Source organism: Loxodonta africana, chromosome 2 (assembly GCF_030014295.1).
Source record: "Loxodonta africana isolate mLoxAfr1 chromosome 2, mLoxAfr1.hap2, whole genome shotgun sequence".
Classification (NCBI taxonomy): Eukaryota; Metazoa; Chordata; class Mammalia; order Proboscidea; family Elephantidae; genus Loxodonta; species Loxodonta africana.
Genome location: NC_087343.1, coordinates 94,399,612 through 94,421,939, shown reverse-complemented (window position 1 = coordinate 94,421,939; position 22,328 = coordinate 94,399,612).

Below are 22,328 nucleotides of genomic sequence, written 5' to 3'. Positions count from 1 at the left end.
GGTAAGGTCTTTATCATCAATCCTCCCCTGGTCTAGGAGCTTCTCCGTGCAGGGGCCCCAGGTCCAAAGATACACTCCCCAGCTCTGCTTTCTTGGTGGTAGGAGGTCCCTTTTCTCTCGGCTTAATTCTCACTTTTATATCTCAAAAGAGATTGACTCAAAATACAACCTAATCTTGTAGATTGAGTCCCACCCCACTAACATAACTGCCTCTAATCCTGCCTCATTAACATTATAGAGGTTAGAATTTACAACACATAGCATAATCACATCAGATCACAAAATGGAGGACAACCACACAATACTGGGAATCATGGCTTAGCCAAGTTGACACACATAATTCAATCCATAACAGTGGTATTGACTAATCTGGAGAGTTCCAAAGGCATAAGGATATAAATGCCACAGTGATTTATCACTGATGAGGAAAAATAAAGGATCTGAAGAAGTCATCAGGTCTCTGGGTGGCACAAACGGTTTGCTTTGCACTAACTGCTTAAAGATTGGCAGTTCCAACGCACCCGACCATACCACGGAAGAAAGTCCTGACAATCTGCTTCCATAAAGATTACAGCCAAGAAAGCCCTATGGAGCAGTTCTACTCTGTAACACATGGGGTCACTAGGGTCAGAACTGGCTCTACAGCAAAGAATTTTGTGTTTTTGGATTGGAGAAGTTATCTCGTGTTGCACAGAGCCCTAGACTTGTGCAGAAATGCCTTAGGATCACACTGAGACATAACATATGCCCCATCCCCAACCATATAGCAACCAGAGCAGCTGTGCTTTCATTGGTCTTACTGAGGTGTTGTGTATGCTTGATCTTTTTTTTTTTTAATTAGTATTAATTATAAATTTAAGTGCTCACTATTAAAAGAAAAATGTTTGAAAACCACTGGCCAGGTTTATCACCACTCCCACTCATCTCTATGTAAGATTTCACTTGCACCTTAACAGTCTCTGAAATATCAGTTAAAATCCCACTTTTAAAAGTCCAATCGTAGGTTATATAATTATTAGTACAGGCCTGAGTTAGACACTGTCTTTTGAAATCCTCATTTCAATTTCTTTTACTTACCATTTCTTCACTTTTGATAAATTATTGGTGTCCTTCCCCAAGAATTTATTTTGCTACACATAACACACCCTTTCCCATAAATGCTCAGTTGTTCTTTGTTGCTGTTAGGTGCCATCAAGTCTGTTCCAATTCATAGTGACCGTATGTGCAACAGAATGAAACACTTCCTGGTCCTGCACCATCCTCACAATCATTGCCATGCTTCAGCTCATCGTTGCAGTCACTGTGTCAATCCATCTCATCGAGGGTCTTCCTCTTTTCTGCTTATCCTCTACTTTACCAAGCATGATGTCCTACCAAGACTGATCCCTCCTGATAACGTGTCCCAAATATATGAGATGTAGTCTCCCTATCCTCGCTTCTAAGGAGCATTCTGGTTGTACTTCTTCCAAGACAGATTTGTTCACTCTTTTGGCAGTCCATGGTATAGCCAAAATTCTTCACTAACACCACAACTCAAAGATATCAATACTTTTTTGGTTTTCCTTAGTCATCGTCCGGCTTTCACATGCAATGAGGTGATTGAAAACGCCACGGCTTGGGTCAGGTGTACCTTAGCTCTTAATGTGACATCTTTGCTTTTTAACACTAAAGAAGTCTTTTGCAGCAGATTTGCCCAATGCAAGTCATCATTTAATTTCTTGACTGCTGCTTCCATGGGTGTCATGGATTGAACTGTGTCCCCCCCCAAAATGTCAACTTGGTAAGGCCACGATTCCTAGTATTGTGTGGTTGTCCTCCATTTTGTGATTGTAATTTTATGTTGAGAGGATTAGGGTGGGATCGTAACACCACCCTTACTCACATCACCTCCCTGATCCAAGGTAAAGGGAGTTTCCCTGGGGTGTGGCCTGCACCACCTTTTATCTCTCAAGAGATATAAGGAAAGAGAAACAAGCAGAGCGTTGGGGACCTCATACCACCAAGAAGGCAGCACCAGGAACAGAGCGCGTCCTTTGGACCCGGGGTCCCTGGGCCAGAGAAGCTCCTTGACGAGGGGAAGTTTGAGGACAAGGATCTTCCTCCAGAGCCGACAAAAAGAGAAAGCCTTCCCCTGGAGCGGACACTCTGACTTTGGATTTGTAACCTGCTAGACTGTGAGAGAATAAATTTCTCTTTGTTAAAGCCATCTACTTGTGGTATTTCTGTTACAGCAGCACTAGATAACTAAGACAATGGGTGTTGATGGTGGATCCAAGTAAAACGAAATCCCTGATAACTTCAATCTTTTCTCCGTTTATCAAGATGTTGCTTATTGGTCCAGTTGTGAGGATTTTTGTTTCTTTATGTTAAGGTGTAATCCATACTTGAAGGCTGTAGTCTTTGATCTTCATCCGTAAGTGCTTCAAGTCCTCTTCACTGTCAGCAAGCAAGGTTGTGTCATCTGCATATCACAGGTTGTTAATGATTCTTCCTCCAATCCTGATGCCCTGTTCTTCTTTAGATAGTCCAGCTCCTCAGATTACTTGTTCAGTATACAGATTGAATAAGTATGGTGAAAGGATACTACCTTGATGCACACCTTTCTTTACCTTAAACCATGCAGTATCCCCTTGTTCTGTTGGCACAACTGCCTCTTGATCTATGTACAGGTTCCTCACGAGCACAACTAAGTGTTCTGGAATTCCCATTCTTCGCAATGTTATCCATAAGTTATTATGATCCACACAGTCGAATGCCTTTGCATAGTCAGTAAGACACAGGTAAGCATCTTTCTAGTATTCTCTGCTTTCAACCAGGATCCATCTGACATCAGCAATGATACTCCTTGTTCCACGTCCTCTTCTGAATCCGGCTTGAATTTCTAGCAGTCAGTGTACTGCTACAGCCACTTTTGAATGATCTTCAGCTAAATTTTACTTGATATCGTTCGATAATTTCTTCATCCTGCTGGATCACCTTTCTTTGGAATAGGCATAAATATGGATCTCTTCTAGTTGGTTGGCCAGGTAGCTGTTTTCCAAATTTCTTAGCACAGATGAGTGAGTGCTTCCAGTGCTGCACCCATTTGTTGAAAGGTACTAATTGGTATTCTGTTGATTCCTGGAGCCTTGTTTTTCACCAATGCCTTCAGTACAACTTCAGCCTCTTACTTCAGTACTACTATCAGTTCCTGATCATATGTTACTGCCTGAAATAGTTCAACATCGACCAATTCTTTTTGGTATAGCGACTGTGTATTCCTTCCATTTTCTTTTTATGCTTCCTGCATCATTTAATATTTTCCTCATAGATTCCTTCAATATTGCAACCTGAGGCTTGAATTTTTTCTTCAGTTTCTTCAGCTTGAGAAATGCTGAGTGTGTTCTTCCCTTTTGGTTTTCTAACTCCAGGTCTTTGCACATATAATACTTTACTTTGTCTTCTTCAGCAACCCTTTGAAATCGTCTGTTCAGCTTTTTACTTCACCATTTCTTCCATTTGCTTTAGCTATTCAACTTTCAAGAGCAAGTTTCAGAGTCTCTTCTGACATCCATTTTCTTCTTTTCTGTCTTTTTAATGGCCTCTTGCTTTCTTCATGTATGATATCCTTGATGTCATTCCACAACTTGTCTGGTCTTCAGTCATTAGTGTTTAACACATCAAATCTATTCTTGAGATGCTCTCTAAATTCAGGCGGAATATACTTAAGGTCGTATTTTGGCTCTTATAGACTTGTTCTAATTTTCTTCAGCTTCAACTTGAACTTTGCATATGAGCAATTAATGGTCTCTTCCACAGTCAGCGCATGGCCTTGTTCTGACTCATGATATTGTGCTTTTTCTTTGTGTCTTTCTACAGATGTACTTGATTTGGTTCCTGTGTATAGTCACCATTTACGTTGTTGAAAAAAGGTATTTGCAATGAAGAAATCATTGGTCTTGCAAAATTTTATCATGCAATCTCTGGCATCGTTTCTATCACCAAGGCCATGTTTTCCAACTACCTATCTTTCTTCTTTGTTTCCAACTTTTGCATTCGAATCACCAGTAATTATCGTTGCACCCTGATTGCATGTTCAGTCAATTTCAGACTGCAGAAGTTGGTAAAAATCTTCAGTTTCTTCATCTCTGGCCTTAGTAGTTGGTGAGTAAATTTGAGTAATAGTCATATTAGTTGGTTTTCCTTGTAGACATAGGGATATCATCCTATTACTGACAGTGTTTTACTTCATGATGGATCTTGAAATATTCTTTTTGATGATGAATGCAATGCTGTTCCTCTTCAAGTTGTCATTCCTGGCATAGTAGGCCATATGATTGATTATCCTATTGACAATGGCCAATACCAGTCCATTTCAGCTCCCTAATGCCTAGGATGTCCATGTTTATGAGTTCTGTTTCATTTTTGACCATTTCCAATTTTCCTAGATTCATATTTTGTACATTCCATGGTTCAATTATTGATGGATGTTTGTAGCTATTTCTTCCCATTTTGAGTCATGCCACATCAGCAACTGAAGGTCCCAAAAGCTTGACTCCGTCTATGTCATTAAGGTCAACTCTACTTTAAGGAGCAGCTCTTTCTCAGTCATCTTTCGAGTGCCTTCCAACTTGAGGGTCTCATCTTCCAGCAGTATATCAGACCATGTTCCCTTGCTATTTATAAGATTTTCACTAGCTACTTCTTTTCAGAAGTAGACCACTGGGGTCCTTCTTCCTAGTTTTTTTTAGTCTGGAAGCTCTATTGAAACCTGTCCACCCTGGGTGATCCTGTTGGCATTGGAATACCTACCAATGGCATAGCTTCCAGCTTTACAGCAACACTCAACCCCCCACAGTACGACAAACTGACAGACCAAATCACAGGTGATCTCTACGGCCTGGCATTTGAGTTTCTTGATTACATGGCATCAGCGTCATGTACTACTGTGGGCCTCCATGTGCCTTAAGTAGAGCTGTAGGGGCCAGGACAATGTCTCGCATGTGTTGTGATGAATTAGGTCTTACAGCAACAACATTAAGCAATCAAATCTCTGCTATTGTCTCTGTTACTTCCCCCTTGTTAGCCTCCCCAAAAAAACAGTTGTCATGGAGTCAATTCTGATTGATGTTGACCTCGTCTGTGTCAGAGTAGAACTGTGTTCCATAGGGTTTTAATGGCTGATTTTTCAGAAGTAGATCACCAGGCCTTTCTTCTGGGTGAACCCTAACCTCTCGCTTTTCGGTTAGCAGCCAGCTGAGTTTGTTAATCATTGGCACCATCCGGGGATTCTTGTTGGCTCCAAGTAACTAATTTTTTTAAAAACCCTGATTGAGAGAGAAAAAATGATTGATCTTTCTTCTCTCTAATAGAGAAAATGCTACCTAAATTTTATGGCAAGTTAACACATATATTTCTTAGTTCCACATTTCTTCTGTCTTTCAAGAAAAGACCTGTTTACTCACCACTTAAAAAATATTTTTCACATGTTCATAACACATGAATATTTAACATATATTTATAATATATATTTTATATATATATATATGTATTTAACATTAAGCCTGAGGTAAGGTGTGAGGATTATAACAAGATTAATAAATGCTTAATAAATTTACCAGTTTGTTTACTTTCTGAAAGCACGTAAAAGAAGAATATGATTACCTCTTTTTTGTAAATTTAGTATTTTGGAAAGATGCCAAATTTATCATCCAGACAAATAAAAAAAAAAAGTGAATGAAAATTTGGCTCTATCACATTTAAGCTTTTAAATGTTCTGTTTTATTATCAGAACTGTCTAGAGGAAGTACTCTTCACACTTAAAAGCAAGAAATTCTGTTTAGCATTTTATATCAAAAGCTTAAAAATCATGCAGTACATTTTAATTTCATATTAACTATAGATATGCAAACACTAATAATTATTACCTGTTTACTTCTATTCCTGGAATATTTCTAATACTGTTTTAGTACTCAGTTTTCTAGAGACAGCTTACAGCTTATGAGCTTGCTTCCATTCATTAATCATCAGGGCATTTGGACACATTAAATAGAAATATATTATATGAAAATTTGATTGTTTATATAACTTACCTTAAATACTTTCTGGTGACTACCTAGTGAATATATTTATATATAACTATATGTAATCTTTCTATGTATATGTGTGTGTATGTATATACATACAAACAACATACATACATATACTCATGAAGTTGTATTAGAGATTGAGCATATGTTATACATCTTCAATTATAGTGTATTATTTCTTTTTTCCATGGATAGCTCTTTTCAGTTTATTACATGAATCAGCTACAGTAATCACAGTTAAACATAAAAACTGGCATTGCTTTTACATTGCTTGTCCAGGATGGGGGAAGTGACAGAAGGGAGGGAGTGCAGAGGTTCTGGAAGCAAGAAGAATGCTGAGGAAGCAGGCTGAATTCTTGGCTATAGCCCAGTGGCTAGGTCCAATAGTTTCTTTATAAACTGTAATAAAATCCAGGTTTCCTTTGGCTTTGTATTTACAATTAATTGAGGTTATGTAAATATTTTCGTTTGTTTAACGGAGTAACTTTTCTCATGCCCACTTCCTCATAATGAAGGCATTGTCATAAAAAGAAATACATATAAGAAATCAATAATTTGCTGCTGTTTCCTCTGGAGTGTATACTTAGAGTTGCCCACATGGGAAGCAATCAATTACAAATCAATTGCCACTTGGAGTCCCTGTCCCTTAGAAAACATTGCTGGTATATTCCTGTCCATTGCATCTGTTCCTGTCTATGGGATGCCTCTCCTAGAGAGTAATCACGTGGACCCCTTACTGTGCCTTAGTTTCGGCTGCCCTAGGGGATGATAACACCTTCAAATCTTTAGTTTCAGCCACATGATCCCAAACATAGCTTCAAATTTGGTAGAAGACAGTCCTGCACTTTTCACGTGATGTGGTAATAAATAGAATACTTTTTATATAATGTCTTCCATAATAGAGTTAAAGACAAGATTATGGAAGAAAAGCAAGCAGACATGTTCTGTTTCAACATCAACAAACTCCTATACTGTTTCCCTAATTACATTTTAAGTCAATTGAAAAAGATTCATGCCTCATTTTACTTCTGTTCAGAATCTCGCGCTGTTGCAGATAGTTGCACCTGGATTCTGGCTAATGAGACACTATAGGGTAACTGCAATCTTCAGAGAAAACTGGTTCTCAATTTCATTACTAATACTAAACATTCATTTTATAGTTTTGTATAGGTTTATCCACTGGAGGGAAAGTAATAGGGATATTTTGAAGCAATGGTCCCATTTTTAAAAGAGAAATTATTTTCTAATTCTCTGGGTAGCAGGTTACTTAAATAAAGTTCAGAATTGAAAACTAGATACCAAGTGTTCTGCTTTTCTTTTACTTTCAAGCAAATATCCCAGTCATTAGTTTTCATTCATTCTGACATCACATCTATGGGAAAGCTATTTATTATGTACACTGAATGTGAAGTATTGGCATATAATTAAAACAGACTTTTATACTTTCAACTGTAAAATTTTTAGCAAAAATAATGGAAAAGAAAACATGTCTAGGTATCAGCATCAGACTTTGCTACTTTCAATATATATGCTTAAAACTGCTATTCTAAGAACAACTGATTAAAGTGAAATACAATCAAAAGTGAAAAGATAGCAGCACCTCTCTTTGAAGTGAAAAAAATGTCCCTTGGTCCAACTAGGGAGTGCTGACTTGGAAAAATTGGTAGTTTGAGACTGTGGAAGAAATAAAATTGTCATGAACAAAGGTGAAGAGGGATTATATTTGTCAAAAAGAGACTCCTCCTGGATGAACTGTCTGAGGGCTGTGGCATGTCACATCTTGTCTTGGACAGTTAATGACTGGTAATGTTGGAGGAATAGGTCTTTTGTCAGATCATTACAGCAGTCCTAGTTACAACTGCCTCAAGGTGTAATGACTGGTTCAGATTAGGGGCCAAAGTACTTCAGGGAAACAAGACTCAATCCAATCACCTTTTCCCTGATTAGGAGAGGGAAGCCAAGACAGGTTTACCTAGAAGGCATTGAGGGGTGAGCCCTAGGGCAAGAACAGAGAAGCTGCTTTTGGTCCTCCAGAAATGAGAGCTGAAGAATTTGCTTGTCCTCCTATACCTTGCATATAATAGACTATACTTTGCTTAACCCTGCTCTACTGTAGACACAGTTGATTTTGAAACTTACTTTTTTTCTTAAGCATCCTGGAAGAGTGAGCAGAAAAAAAATTAAACTGGTAAATTAAATGAGGCTAGATGAAAGTTTTTATTGTTTGTGAACTGAATGAAATAGTTTATTGATCCTTGGAAGAAAGAATAAGCTCCTGTACAGTTTAGATACCACAAGAACATCATGAAGACAATAGGGAAGTTGTCCCTTTCAAAGAGTGCCAGAGGTCAAATTTAATGCCTGGGTACATTGAAGGACTGTAGGTTATTCTCACCTATTATTGCATCCAAGTTATTGAAGTGTGTCTAGAGCTCATCTACTAATGTGAATCTAGGGAGAACACAAAAAAAAGCCCCTATCAAAAAATCCCCGAAGGGCATCATTAAGATGGAAAATAATATTTTTTTTTTAAACTGCATTTTACTTAAAAAAAAAAAAAAAAACCATTGTGGTCGAGTCAATTCCAGCTTAGCGGTTTAGTGGTTAAGCACTATGCTGTTGACCAGAAGGTTGGCAGTGTTCAAATCCACCAGGCACTCTTGGAGACTCTATGGGGAAGTTCTACTCTATCCTATAGGGTCTCTATGAGTTGGAATGGACTCCACAGCAACGGGAACCGTACCAGTTAATTTAAAAAATACTTTTCCCAGGTTTTAAAAAAAGTTTAAAATGGGAAACCTCTTAATTCACTACCCAGCCCATGGGAGGTGTTAGTTTTTGTTTCATCACTTTTATTTTAAAAGAATTAATATTCTTTATTCCAATCATAAAATGTTTATTATAGAAATTCTGAAACATTCTAAAAAGTATGAATGAGAAAATAAATCACCTTGTAATTCCACTACCCAAAGAAAAACACTTAAGATATTGCTTTTTTTTAAAGAAAAACACTTAAGATATTGCTTATTCATTTTCATACTAATAGTCTACATACTACAAAAATAGTCATCTAGCAAACGTCTTATGATTCCACCAATAATAGATTTCAGAGCTAGCAATGATCGATTTAAGAAATACGGACCTACTAATGAATTATTTTAGAAAGTCATGGCTGTAAACTCGTGGAAGTCTCTTAAACAGTTAGATTCATCAGGCACTATGTAATGTTGTAGAGTAAAAAAATCACAAAGTTTAGTAAAGCACAAAGAAAGTTTTATTTAGCATATATTCAAAAAGACAAAAGTGGGAAGCGGACAAGCATGCTGCCAGAGCTAATGGCTTCCTGAATCCAAGGAAATATTACAGTACAAGCAAGAATGGGAAAACGGACAAGTATGCTGCCACAGCCATGTCTGCCGAGTCCGGAGAATGTTACAGAATAAAGAAGAATGCGAAAACAGACAAGCACACTGCCACAGCCATGTCTGTTCGAGACTAGAGAATATTACAGAGTCATCAGTATGTATTAACACTATAAAATGGGCAAAACCATTGAAAGATTTACCTTTCCACAGATTAGCTAGAAACTGGGATCCTACATTTTGAATTGTCTCTCTCAACAGGTTTCAGTAATGACAGTCAGGAGGCTCTACACTGGGCCAACAAATTTCTGTTCACTAAATGTTAATAGAAAGATAAAAGTGGAAAGTCTTTTGTGTTCCGGCTTATGTGCAAGGTTCCCTAAAAGATATTTTCTGAGATTATCCTATCTATCGTCTTTATACCCCAAGGCCCAGTTGATACGTCCTTGTGAGCCTTGTAGACCCAACTCCAGCTGGGTCACATTTTCTATGCTCAAGGACAGGGAATAATGGCTCCTAAATGAGTAAGAGACATTAGCAGAGTAATTATGCGCAAGCTTTAAAAATCAGGTTCCACTTCTTGTAACTCCCGTTACCTATAGATAATAACTATAAAAATGCATAAAATTTCAAAAAAATAACCATGTGAACCCCCATTGTAATCCTGTTGCCTTGAGTCAATTCTGACTCATAGCAACCCTATAGGACAGAGTAGAATTGTCCCATAGGGTTTCCAAAGGATGGCTGGTAGATTCGAACTGCCAGCCCTTATGGTTAGCAGCTGTAGCTCTTAACCACTGCACCAAACCACGTGAAGGCATGGGAGTACAACAAAAAGCGAGTAAAAACTGAAGGGGAGTAAGCACTTACATAAAATTAATAACACAGGATGTTTCCTGTTTTTGCAGTTATTTTTTTTTTTTTTTTTTTTTTTGCCAACTAGTATCATACTGTGTCACTAAAAGCTGGAGAGAAACCAAACTCACAGTCTTTCTGCCATAAAGAATCAGAAGATGGAGTTTAGGGCAACCACAACCAGTAAAAAATGAGGGAGGAACCCTGAAAACGAAAGAGTTTGAAAGGAGGAGGCTAAAATTCTGCATATAAACTCTTCTAATCTTTTGGACAACCCCTGGACTACCTATGGGCAGGCCAGATATTAAAAGCCCAGCTAAATTTGTAAGCATTGAACAAAAATTTTAGTTGCTGTCCAGTGCAAGAGAGAGAGAGTTTGGAATTTGAGTCCAGTTAAGATAGCTCCTTGCTAAAACAAACAAAAAACCCATACTCTTCATAAGAACACAAAATACAGAGTTTCTATGATGTATCATTTGCAATGTCTAGGATACAAATCAAAACAGCTAGATGTATCAAAAATATAAAATAAAGTAAACACCCAGTAAAATAGAATTTATCGACAAGAGAAAGTATAAACAATGACGATAAACTCTAAGATGATACAGAGTTTGGAATTAGAAAACAAAGATTTTAAAGCACTTGACCATTGGTAAAGTGGAGGGTTGGCAAAGGTGAGGGAGGCCCTTGGTGAGATGAATTGACACAGTGGTTGAAACAATGGACTCAAACATAGCAATCGTCATAAATATGGCTCAGGACCAGGCAAGATTTCATTCTATTATATATAAGGTGCCTATGAGTCAGCGCTTACTTGGCAGCAGCTAACAATAACAACATTTATAACTATGATGGAATGCAAAAGGAAAATATGCTCATAATAGATAAACAAATAGGAAATATCAACAGAGATATAGAAATTATAAAAAAGAAATGGAAATTTTAGAATTGAAACATACGACATTGTTGTTGTTATTGCATGCCATTGAGTCAGTTCCGACTCATGGTGAACCTACGTACAACAGAATGCAAAGCTGCCCAGTTCTGCACCAGCCTCACAATCATTGCTATGTTTTAGCCCATTGTTGCAGTCACTGTGTCAATCCATCTTGTTGAGGGACTTCTTCTTTCTCGCTGACCCTCTACATTACCTAGCATGGTGTCATTCTCAAAGGATTGGTCCTACTGATAAAACAGTTGAAGAACTCAAAAAGATTATTCAAGAACATAGTGGAAAATTTAATAAGTTGCAAGAATCCATAGAGAGACAGCATGCAGAAATCCAAAAGATTAACAATAAAATTACAGAATTAGACAACGCAATAGGAAGTCAGAGGAGCAGACTCGAGCAATTAGAATGCAGACTGGGACATCTGGAGGACCAGGGAATTAACACCAACATAGCTGAAAAAAAAAAAAACCGATAAAAGACTTAAAAAAAATGAAGAAACCCTAAGAATCATGTGGGCCTCTATCAAGAAGGATCGCTTGCGTGTGATTGGAGTCCCAGAACAGGGAGGGAGGACAGAAAACACAGAGAAAATAGTTGAAGAACTTCTGACAGAAAACTTCCCTGACATCCTGAAAGACGAAAGGATATCTATCCAAGATGCTCATCGAACCCCATTTAAGATTGATACAAAAAGAAAAACACCAAGACATATGATCATCAAACTTGCCAAAACCAAAGATAAAGAGAAAATTTTAAAAGCAGCCAGGGAGAAAAGAAAGGTCTCCTTCAAGCGAGAATCAATAAGAATAAGTTCAGACTACTCAGCAGAAACCATGCAGGCGAGAATGCAATGGGATGACATATACAGAGTGCTGAAGGAGAAAAACTGCCAGCCAAGGATCACATATCCAGCAAAACTCTCTCTGAAATATGAAGGCGAAATTAAGATACTTACAGATAAACACAAGTTTAGAGAATTTGCAAAAACCAAACCAAAGCTACAAGAAATACTAAAGGATATTGTTTGGTCAGAGAACCAATAATATCAGATACCAGCACAACACAATGTCACAAAACAGAACATCCTGATATCAACTCAAATAGGGAAATCACAAAAACAAATTAAGATTAATTAAAAAAAAAAAAGCTCATAACGGAATCATTGAAGTCAATACGTAAAAGATCACAATAATCAAAAAGAGGGACTAAATACAGGTGGCATAGAACTGCCATATGGAGAGTGATACAAGGCGATACAGGACAATACAAGTTAGGTTTTTACTTAGAAAAATAGGTGTAAATATTAAGGTAACCACAAAGAGGTATAACAACTCCATAACTCAAAATAAAAGCCAAGAAAAATGTAACGACTCAACAAACATAAAGTCAAATACTATGACAATGAGGATCTCACAATTTACAAAGAAAAAGTCTCAGCACAAAAAAGTAAGTGGAAAAATGAAATTATCAACAACACACAAAAAACGGCATCAAAATGACAACACTAAGCACTTATTTATCTATAATTACGCTGAATGTAACTGGACTAAATGCACCAATAAAGAGACAGAGAGTCTCAGACTGGATAAAGAAACACGATCCATCTATACGCTGCATACAAGAGACACACCTTAGACTTAGAGACACAAACAAACTAAAACTCAAAGGATGGAAAAAAATACATCAAGCAAACAATAAGCAAAAAAGAAGAGGAGTAGCAATATTAATTTCTGACAAAATAGACTTTAAACTTAAATCCACCACAAAGGATAAAGAAGGACACTACATAATGATAAAAGGGACAATTGATCAGGAAGATATAACCATATTAAATATTTATACACCCAATGACAGGGCTGCAAGATACATAAATCAAATTTTAACAGAGCTGAAAAGTGAGATAGACACCTCCACAATTATAGTAGGAGACTTCAACACACCACTTTCGGAGAAGGACAGGACACCCAGTAAGAAGCTCAATAGAGACACGGAAGACCTAATTACAACAATCAACCAACTTGACCTCATTGACTTATACAGAACTCTCCACCCAACTGCTGCAAAGTATACTTTTTTTTCTAGCACACATGGAACATTCTCTAGAATAGACCACATATTAGGTCATAAAACAAACCTTTGCAGAGTCCAAAACATCGAAATATTACAAAGCATCTTCTCAGACCACAAGGCAATAAAACTAGAAATTAATAACAGAAAAACTAGGGAAAAGAAATCAAATACTTGGAAACTGAACAATACCCTCCTGAGAAAAGACTGGGTTATAGAAGACACCAAGCAGGGAATAAGGAAATCCATAGAATGCAACAAGAGTGAAAATACTTCCTATCAAAACCTCTGAGACACAGCAAAAGCAGTGCTCAGAGGCCAATTTATATCGATAAATGCACACATACAAAAAGAAGAAAGAGCCAAAATCAGAGAACTGTCCCTACAACTTGAACAAAAAGAAAGTGAGCAACAAAAGAATCCATCAGGCACCAGAAGAAAACAAATAATAAAAATTAGAGCTGAACTAAATGAATTAGAGAACAGAAAAACAATTGAAAGAATTAACAAAGCCAAAAGCTGGTTCTTTGAAAAAATTAACAAAATTGATAAACCATTGGCTAGACTGACTAAAGAAATACAGGAAAGGAAACAAATAACCCGAATAAGAAATGAGAAGGACCACATCACAACAGAACCAAATGAAATTAAAAGAATCATTTCAGATTATTATGAAAAATTGTACTCTAACAAATTTGAAAACCTAGAAGAAATGGATGAATTCCTGGAAAAACACTACCTACCTAAACTAACACATTCAGAAGTAGAACAACTAAATAGACCCATAACAAAAAAAGAGATTGAAACGGTAATCAAAAAACTCCCAACAAAAAAAAGCCCTGGCCCGGACGGCTTCACTGCAGAGTTCTACCAAGCTTTCAGAGAAGAGTTAACACCACTACTACTAAAGGTATTCCAAAGCATAGAAAATGACGGAATACTACCCAACTCATTCTATGAAGCTAGCATCTCCCTGATACCAAAACCAGGTAAAGACATCACAAAAAAAGAAAATTATAGACCTATATCCCTCATGAACATAGATGCAAAAATCCTCAACAAAATTCTAGCCAATAGAATCCAACAACACATCAAAAAAATAATTCACCCTGATCAAGTGGGATTTATACCAGGTATGCAAGTCTGGTTTAATATCAGAAAAACCATTAATGTAATCCATCACATAAATAAAACAAAAGACAAAAACCACATGATCTTATCAATTGATGCAGAAAAGGCATTCGACAAAGTCCAACACAAATTTATGATAAAAACTCTCACCAAAATAGGAATTGAAGGAAAACTCCTCAACATAATAAAGGGCATCTATGCAAAGCCAACAGCCAATATCATTCTAAATGGAGAGAACCTGAAAGCATTTCCCTTGAGAACGGGAACCAGACAAGGATGCTCTTTATCACCGCTCTTATTCAACATTGTGCTAGAAGTCCTAGCCAGAGCAATCAGGCTAGACAAAGAAATAAAGGGCATCCAGATTGGCAAAGAGGAAGTAAAATTATCTCTATTTGCAGATGACATGATCTTATACACAGAAAACCCTAAGGAATCCTCCAGAAAACTACTGAAACTAATAGAAGAGTTTGGTAGAGTCTCAGGTTATAAGATAAGCATACAAAAATCACTTGGATTCCTCTACATCAACAAAAAGAACATCGAAGAGGAAATAACCAAATCAATACCATTCACAGTAGCCCCCAAGAAGATAAAATACTTAGGAATAAATCTTACCAAGGATGTAAAAGACCTATACAAAGAAAAGTGCAAAGCTCTACTACACATACCTTGCTCATGGATAGGAAGACTTAACATAGTAAAAATGTCTATTCTACCAAAAGCCATCTATACATACAATGCACTTCTGATCCAAATTCCAATGTCATTTTTTAAGGTGATAGAGAAACAAATCACCAACTTCATACGGAAGGGAAAGAAGCCTCGGATAAGCAAAGCATTACTGAAAAAGAAGAACAAAGTGGGAGGCCTCACTTTACCTAATTTCAGAACCTATTACATAGCCACAGTAGTCAAAACAGCCTGGTACTGGTACAACAGACACATAGACCAGTGGAACAGAACTGAGAACCCAGATATAAATCCATCCACATATGAGCAGCTGATATTTGACAAAGGCCCAGGGTCAGTTAATTGGGGAAAGTATAGTCTTTTTAGCAAATGGTGCTGGCATAACTGGATATCCATTTGCAAAAAAAATGAAACAGGACCCATACCTCACACCATGCACAAAAACTAACTCCAAGTGGATCAAAGACCTAAACATAAAGACTAAAACGATAAAGATCGTGGAAGAAAAAATAGGGACAACCTTAGGAGCCCTAATACAAGGCATAAACAGAATACAAAACATTACCAAAAATGACGAAGAGAAACCAGATAACTGCGAGCTCCTAAAAATCAAACACCTATGCTCATCTAAAGACTTCTCCAAAAGAGTAAAAAGACCACCTACAGACTGGGAAAGAATTTTCAGCTACGACATCTCCGACCAGCGCCTGATCTCTAAAATCTACATGATTCTGTCAAAACTCAACCACAAAAAGACAAACAACCGAATCAAGAAGTGGGCAAAGGATATGAACACACACTTCACTAAAGAAGATATTCAGGCAGCCAACAGATACATGAGAAAATGCTCCCGATCATTAGCCATTAGAGAAATGCAAATTAAAACCACGATGAGATTCCATGTCACTCCAACAAGGCTGGCATTAATCCAAAAAACACAAAATAATAAATGTTGGAGAGGCTTGCAGAGAGATTGGAACTCTTATACACTGCTGGTGGGAATGTAAAATGGTACAACCACTTTGGAAATCTATCTGGCGTTATCTTAAACAGTTAGAAATAGAACTACCATACAACCCAGAAATCCCACTCCTCAGAATATGCCCTAGAGAAATAAGAGCCTTCACACAAACAGATATATGCACACCCATGTTTATTGCAGCTCTGTTTACAAGAGCAAAAAGCTGGAAGCAACCAAGGTGTCCATCAACGGATGAATGGTTAAATAAATTGTGGTATATTCACACAATGGAATACTACGCATTGATAAAGAGCAGTGACGAAGCTATGAAACATTTCATAACATGGAGGAACCTAGAAGGCATTATGCTGAGCAAAATTAGTCAGAGGCAAAAGGACAAATATTGTATAAGACCACTATTATAAGATCTTGAGAAATAGTATAAACTGAGAAGAACACATACTTTTGTGGTTACAAGGGAGGGAGGGAGGGTGGGAGAGGGTTTTTTACTGATTAGTTAGTAGATAAGATCTGCTTTAGGTGAAGGGAGGGACAATACTCAATACATGGAAGGTCAGCTCAACTGGACTGGACCAAAAGCAAAGAAGTTTCCGGGATAAAATGAATGCTTCGAAGGTCAGTGGAGCAAGGGCGGGGGTTTGGGGACCATGGTTTAAGGGGACTTCTAAGTCAATTGGCAAAATAATTCTATTATGAAAACATTCTGCATCCCTCTTTGAAATGTGGCGTCTGGGGTCTTAAATGCTAACAAGCGGCCATCTAAGATGCATCAGTTGGTCTCAACCCACCTGCATCAAAGGAGAATGAAGAACACCAAGGTCACACGACAACTATGAGCCCAAGAGACAGAAAGGGCCACATGAACCAGAGACTTACATCATCCTGAGACCAGAAGAACTAGATGGTGTCCGGCCACAACCGATGACTGCCCTGACAGGGAGCACAACAGAGAACCCCTGAGGGAGCAGGAGATCAGTGGGATGCAGACCCCAAATTCTCAGAAAAAGACCAGACTTAATGATCTGACTGAGACTAGAGGAATCCCGGCGGTCATGGTCCGCAAACCTTCTGTTGGTCCAGGATAGGAACCATTCCCAAAGACAACTTATCAGACATGGAAGGGACTGGACAATGGGTTGGAGAGAGATGTTGATGAAGAGTGAGCTACTTGTATCAGGTGGACACTTGAGACTGTGTTGGCATCTCCTGTCTGGAGGGGAGATGGGAGGGTAGAGAGGGTTAGAAACTGGCAAAATTGTTATGAAAGGAGAGACCGGAAGGGCTGACTCATTAGGGGGAGAGTAGCTGGGAGTATGGAGTAAGGTGTATATAAGCTTATACGTGACAGACTGACTTGATTTGTAAACTTTCACTTAAAGCTCAATAAAAATTATCAAAAAAAAAAAGGATTGGTCCTTCCTGATAACATGTCCAGAGTATGTAAGACGATGTCTCACCATCCTCACTTCTAAGGAGAATTCTAGCTGTACTTCTTCCAAGACGATTTGTTCCTTCTTCTGCCAGTCATGGTATATTTGATATTCTTCGCCAATACCACAATTCAAACGCATCAATTCTTCTTCCAGCTTTCACATGAATATGAAGCGATTAAAAATACCATGGCTTGGGTCAGGCATACCTTACTCCTCAAGGTGACATCTTTGCTTTTGAACACTTTAAAGAGGTCTTCCGCAGCAGACTTGTTCAATGCAATACGTTGATTTCTTGACTGCTGCTTCCATGGGTGTTGATTGTGGATCCAAGTAAAATAAGGCCCTTGACGACTTCAGTATTTTCTCCATTTATCGTGATATTGCTTATTGGTTCAGTTGTGAGGATTTTTGTTTTCTTTATATTGAGGTGTAATCCATACTGAAGGCTGTGGTCTTTGAATTTCATCAGTAAGTGCATCAAGTCCTCTTCGCTTTCAGCAAGCAAAGTTGTATCATCTGCATATTAGAGGTTGTTAATGAATCTTCCTCCAATCTTGATGCTTCATTCTTCATCATATAGTACAGCTTCTTAGATTATTTTCTCAGCATACAGACTGAATACGTATGGTGAAAAGATACAACCCTGGCACACAACTTTTCTGATTTTAGACCATGCCATATTCCCTTGTTCTGTAGGAATGACTACCTCTTGGCCTCTGTACGGGTTCTGCGTGAACACAATTAAGTCTTCTGGAATTTCTGTTCTTCATAATATTATCCATAATTTGTCATGATCCACATGGCTGAATGCCTTTGCATAGTCAATAAAACACAGGTAAAGATCTTTCTGGTATTCTCTGCTTTCAGCCATGATCCACCTGACATCAGCAATGATATCTCTTCTTCCACATCCTCTTCTGAATTCAGCTCGAATATCTGGGTATTTCCTGTCGATGCACTACTACAACTGCTTTTGAATTACCTTCAGCAAAATTTTACTTGCATGTGATATTAACGATATTGTTTGATAATTTCTGTACTGCATTGGATCTCCTTTCTTTGGAATGGGCATGTGTATGAATCTCTTCCAGTAGGTTGGTCAGGTAGCTGTCTTCCAAATTTCTTGGCATGGACAAGTAAGTGCTTCCAGTATTGCTTCTATATGGTGAAATATCTCCATGGTATTCCAACAATCCCTGGAGCATTGTTTTTCACCAATGCCTTCAGTGCAGCTTGGACTTTTTCCTTCAATATCATCAGTTCTTACACATATGTTACCTCCTGAAATGGCTATTTATTGGACTTATTCATTGGAAATACCATTTTTCAACAACATAAATGGTAAGTATGCATGTGGACCTCACCAGGTGAAATACACAGGAATCAAATCAACCACATTTGTTGAAAGAGACAATGAAGAAGGTTGATATCATCAGTCAGAACAAGGCCTGGGCCAACTGTGGAACAGGCCATCAATTGCTCATATGCAAGTTCAAGGCAACGTTAAAAAAAATTATAGTGAGTCTACGAGAGCAAAAATACAATCTTGAGTATATCCCCCCTGAATTTAGAAGCCACCTTAAGAGAAGACTTGACGCATTGAACACTAATGACCAAAGACCAGGCCACTTGTAGGATGACATCAGACATATTATACACGAAGAAAGTAAAAAGGTCACTAAAAAGACAGGATAGAAATAAAAGACCTAAAGGGATATCAGAAGAGACTCTGAAACTTGATTTTGAACATAGAGTAGCTAAAGTCAACTGAAAAAACTATGAAATAAAAGAGCTGAACAGAAAATTTCAAAGGGTGGCTCAAGAAGACAAAGTATTATAACGACATGTACAAAGACCTGGAGTTAGAAAGCCAAAACAGAAGAACACGCTCAGCCTTTCCCAAGCTGAAAGAACTGAAGAAAAAATCATCAAAGCCCAGAGTTGCAATATTAAAGGATTTTGGAAACCCTGGTGGCATAGTGGTTAAGTGCTATGGCTGCTAACCAAAGGGTCAGCAGTTTGAATCCAATAGGCACTCCTTGGAAACTCTATGGGGCAGTTCTACTCTGTCCTATAGGGTCACTATGAGTCAGAATCGAATCGATGGCACTGGGTTTGTTTTTTTTTTTTTAATAAGCAAAATGTTGAACAATCCAGGAACCATCAATAGACGATCATAGGAATACACAGAGTCACTATACCAAAAAGAATTGACCAATAACCATTTCAGGAGGAAACATATGAACAAGAATATAATATTAGAAACATAAATTCACTAGATTGTTTTAAGATAAAATAGGAGATAACAAAAAAAATTTTTAATTCAAGACAGAACAATAGAAATTATTTAATATGAACAATCGGAAAAAATTTTAAGACATGAACAGAGTCTAACTGATCTGTAGACAAATATTAAAATATCTAATATATCAGATCACTCAAGTGTCTGTCAGGTTGTTGTACCATAGGTAGGGGCTTGTGTGTTGCTGTGATGCTGGAAGCTATGCCACTGGTATTCAAATACCAGCAGAGTCACCCATGACAGACAGGTTTCAGCTGAGCTTCCAGGCTAACACAGACTAGGAAGAAGGACCCAGTAGTCTACTTCTGAAAAGAATTACCCAACGAAAACTTTATGAATAGCAGCAAAACATTGTCTGACATAGTGCCAGAAGATGAGTCTCTCAGGTTGGAAGGCACTCAAAAGACGACAGGGGAGAGCTTCCTCCTCAGAGTAGAGTCAACCTGAAAGACATAGATGGAGTGAAGCTTTTGGGAACTTCATTTGCTGATGTGGCATGAATCAAAATAAGAAGAAACATCTGCAAACATCCGCAAACATCCATTAAAATCAAAACGTGGAATGTAAGAAGTATGAATCTAGAAAAACTGGAAATCGTCAAAAATTACATGGAACACATAAAGATCGATATCCTAGGCATTAACCCGTAACCTGTTGCTGTCAATTCGAGTCCAACTCATAGTGACCCTATAATTATGACAGAGTAGAACTGCCCCATTGAGTTTCCAAGGAGCTCCTGGAAGATTGGAACTGCTGACTCTTTGGTTAGCAGCTGTAGCACTTAACCACCACACAGCCAGGGTTTCCATCCTAGTGAGATAAAATAGACCGACGTTGGTAATTTTCAATCAGACAATCATGTGGTCTACTCTGCCGGGAATGATAACTTGAAGAAGAATGGTGTTGCATTCATTGTCAAAAATAACATTTCAAGATTCATTGTGAAGTAAAATGCTGTTAGTAATAGGATAATGTCTGTATGCATGAATTGAAGACTAGTTAGCACAACTGTTATTCAAATTTACCCATCATAAATTTTTGTATGAGAGACTGACTTGATTTTTAAACTTTCACTTACAGCACAATAAAAATTAAAAAAAAAAAAAGTTTACCCACCAAACACTAAGCCCAGAAATGAAGAAACTGAAGCTTTTTTTTTTGAATACTGGTGGCATAGCTTCCAGCATGACAGCAACACACAAGCCCCCACGGTATGACAAAATGATAGACACTTGGGAGGGAACTAATACATTAGATATTTTAATATTCTTCTACGTATCAGTTAGACTCTGTTCATTTCTTAAACTTTTTTCCAATTCTTCATGTTAAATAATTTCTGTTCTATCTTCAATTTAAAATATCTTTTGTCATCTATCTTCTCTTAAGACAATCTAGTGAATTTATGTTTCTAATATTATATTCTTGTTCATATTTTTCCTCCTGAAATGGTTGATTATTGATCAATTCTTTTTGGTATAGTGACTCTGTGTATTCCTACAATCGCTTATTGATAGTTTCTGGATTGTTCATCTAGTTCTTCTGGTCTGATGCTGAAGTAGTCTCTGGTTTATGTGGCTCTTTCTGTTTCTTGGGCTCATAATTACCTTGTGTCTTTGGTATTCTTCATTCGCCTTTGCTCCAGGTGGATTGAGACCAATTGATACATCTTAGATGGCCGCTTGCTAGCGTTTAAGACCCCAGACTCCGCTTTCCAAAGCGGGAGGCCAAATGTTTTCTTAATAGATTTTATTATGCCAATTGACTTAAATGTCCCCTGAAACCATGGTCCCCAAACCTCTGCCCCTGCTACACTGGCCTTTGAAGCACTTAGTTTATTCTGGAAACTTCTTTGCTTTTGGTTTAGTCCAGTTGTGCTGAACTCACCTGTATTGTGTGTTGTCTTTCCCTTCACCTAAAGTGGTTCTTATCTACTATCTAATTAGGAAATACTCCTCTCCCACCCTCCCTCCCTCCCCCCTCTCGTAACCATCAAAGAATATTTTCTTCTCTGTTTAAACTATTTCTCCTGTTATCATAATAGTGGTCTTATATAATATTTTCCTTTTGCAACTAATTTCACTTAGCATAATGCCTTCCAGATTCCTCCATGTTAGGAAATGTTTCATGGATTCATAATTGTTCTTTATTGATGTGTAGTATTCCATTGTGTGAATATACCATAATTTATTTATCCATTCATCTGTTGATTGGCACCTTGGTTGCTTCCATCTTTTTGCCATTGTAAACAGTGCTCCAATGAACATGGGTGTGCATATATCTGTTTGTGTAAAGGTTCTTATTTCTTTAGGATATATTCCAAGGAGTGGGATTGCTGGATCGTATGGTAGTTCTATTTCTAGCTTTTTAAGGAAGCACCAAATCGACTTCCAAAGTGGTTGTACCATTTTACATTCCCACCAGCAGTGTATAAGTGTTCCAGTCTCTCCACAACCTCTTTAACATTTATTGTTTTGTGTTTTTTT